This window comes from Pelmatolapia mariae, linkage group LG10_11 (assembly GCF_036321145.2).
Source record: "Pelmatolapia mariae isolate MD_Pm_ZW linkage group LG10_11, Pm_UMD_F_2, whole genome shotgun sequence".
NCBI lineage: Eukaryota > Metazoa > Chordata > Actinopteri > Cichliformes > Cichlidae > Pelmatolapia > Pelmatolapia mariae.
Window position 1 is genome coordinate 40,433,443 of NC_086236.1, and position 3,089 is coordinate 40,436,531.

Below are 3,089 nucleotides of genomic sequence, written 5' to 3' on the forward strand. Positions count from 1 at the left end.
CTATCGATCGATTGATCGAGATAGATAGATAGATATACACACACACACAAAATATAATTCATGTGCTTCACACCACTTTTTATTTCTGTTCTGATTTTTCCCTGCTGATATACACATTTCCAAAATCAAAAACTGAAAAGAACTGAAAACATATTTTCATTGAGGAAGCACTTGTTTTTACTAAACCATGTAATCCATTATTTTCTCAGATGGTTGTACAAACAATAACGATATTATGTCATATCCATATCATGGCAGACAACATATGCTCAAGTGTTGGGTTTTCTTAGTTATATTTTGTAGGGTCTTAAACCTACAATGTGAAGTGCCTTGGCATTCATTTTGTTGGCACCATACAAATAAACTGAATTGTAATAAACATAATATCAAGTCCCACACTTCTGCCTTTATATACACTTTGTCCAAAATACTGGCTCACACTACCAAATCAATGCACAAAACAGGGTCCACAAGGACATGGATGAGCGTGTGTGGTGTGAAGGAACTTGACTGACCTGCACTGAACCCTGATCTTGCTTTGTGGACTGAGTTCAATGATTTGTAGGGTGAGCCAATACATGTGACAATTAAAGTGTAAGTAGCTGAAATAATTTGTAACAAACGGGTAAAAGAAGGAAAAAAAATCAAAACTGTTGCACTCAAAAAACCTATTGGACAAAGACAGCTTCTTGCAAGATGGCAAGAGAGCTTGTCTTCATTGTTGTTCGTCTTGTGTAAATGTCCAGAAAGCATGGGCCATGGACCATCTGTGGAGACACAGGTAACAACACACTGGTCACTTAAATTATACAAGAAATTCACTAAAAATGGCAAAAACAGTTACCTAATTTGAAGTTTTCCACTCAAATTCAGTAAGCCGCTGGAGGAAAGTTATGACATGAGGGTTAATGTGAACAACCTTTCGCTTCACAGTGGTCCCAGTCTTTCTGCTTGTCCTAACCTTGGAGGTACATTTTGTTCCCTCTTCAGGGTTTATCCTTACAAAAAACCTTAAAACATGCCATAATAAATAGTAACATACAGTAACATTGAGTTGTGATTTGAAATAATGAGTTACTTAGGGATAATTTATTCATCATCTATCACTATTAGCTAACTGTTCAAACATACCTCTGAATTAGTTCCTATGTTGCACACGCTGACTCCTGGTATTCCAGGTTCAATACATAGAATGAACCAAAGAAGACTGACATTGCATCAGCAAAGGTGTTCTCTTTGTCCAGCTCAACAATTACACGCCCCTCTGCACTCACCATCCAGCAGGTGGCGGTCATTGAACTTTGTCCTTAAATGTATAGGGGCAACATGTTGTCATTATGCAACATAAAATAATTTCAATACTTCACTTCTTCACACTGTCTAGATAGTCATAAAGCAAATAGCTACGTACAGTTAATTATTAATGGCCTTATGTACATAGGTCCATTTTAACATATTATAATTGTACATAATTGGGAATTATTCTGCACATTAAACACACCTAACAAAGAGTCAGCCCAATTAAATTACCGGAGATGAATCAACTGTATGGTTATTTTGGAGTTTATAGTTTGTGCTGCTGTTAAACTTTACAGTATTGACTTCAGTATTTCTGCTGTTGGTGTAGCTAGACTACTCAGTTGATCAGTAATATGTAATGTGAAATTTGATATTGTTACTTTGCTGGATTCACTGAGACACATGTCCAATAACCTTGGTTTATAAAGGAAATTACAGAAATTTGAGCTAACAAAACAGAGACTGGATACCTGTGTCCACGAAAAGCTCCTGTGCCAAACAGAAATTTTAATATGGTCTAATCAGTTCTATTTCATAAATGACTTCTTACCAAGCATAATCAGCCTTGGGGTGCTTGGCAGGTTGCTCTCTGCTTCAAGGGACATCCTGGTAGATGATTCCTGCCAGAAAAGGACCAAGACATTTTATGTAACAAAAAAAAAAAAAAAAAACAGGACAGCAAGCAACAGCATTAAACATAGAGCTGTATGAAAAAAGCTTACATCTGCTAAGACAAAGAGGGAGTCTTCATCTTCCTTGTAATACTTCATCATGAGAAGTATGGCTGCTGTGCCAACCTTGTTGTTGGTCAAAACTCCCTCACTTTCTAGCTGCTGGATGAGTGTCCTTATACCAAGGTTCCATTTGAGCTTCTGGCTGGAGAAATAGTTAATAATCCTTCTGCCTTTGGTTATGAGGGCCTGACCTAAGCGCTCACTGATATCGATGCCTGTGAGTTTGTAAAAGTGGTTCGAAAGACCTTTCCGAGTAAACAAGAATGGCCACTGCTCCTGAATTTCAGCTACTGAAAGTGAGGGACAACTGTTGATAAGCTGCCGCTGAGAAATATATGTGAGGCACATGAAGTCATCCACATCAGGTCTCTCCACAGCTCCAGGTCCTTCTGAATTAAAAATTGTTAACAAGATGTGTTTCTTTTCCTCTAAAGAAGCTGGCGTTTCCCCCTCAGGAAGTTCAACTGGCTGCCAATTTATACAACCATAGCTATCAACAAGGCATCTAACTTTTTTAGGTGGGGTTGCACTACTGTTGGGACTGCAGTCTTCCTCATTCCTGGTTCTCTTTGTTTGATTAAGTCTAAGTCTGTGTTGTATTATCTCGATTAACATGTTCAACTCTAGATTTGATGCTTTTTAGTAGTGAATAATGTCCACAACCCAGTCTTTCTCCCTTTTCAGTAAAATCTGCAAATGTTTGAGGGTATCTGTTTACAATGATTTTAGCAACTTCTTCACAAGATGCACGTTTAGGGTTTTTGCAGTGAACTTGCATGGCCTCCACAACAATTCTGACCATACTTCTCCTGTCCTCTGGATGAGCTCTGTCTCCTCTTGTGATTGCATGCGACAGTCGGAGTGGAAATCTTTCCCAAGGAATCTGTAAGTGTGAGACCGAAGAGCTGGAGTAATGGTTGTACATAGTGGTGGACGTGGAGGAGGAGGGGTGAGGTGGATGGCTTGATGTTTCAGCTGATGCAGCAGGGCAAGGCTCCAGAGTAATGGTGTCATTCAGGTTCTCTGGTCTGTTGCCATCTAAAAAAATAAATAAAT

The 3,089-nt window shown here is 38.8% G+C and overlaps 1 pseudogene; it reads right to left on the minus strand.

Annotated features, from left to right (window-relative positions):
• Positions 1-844: 844 nt before the first annotated feature.
• On the minus strand, positions 845-2,871 carry LOC135933608 (uncharacterized; annotated as a pseudogene).
• Positions 2,872-3,089: the final 218 nt, after the last annotated feature.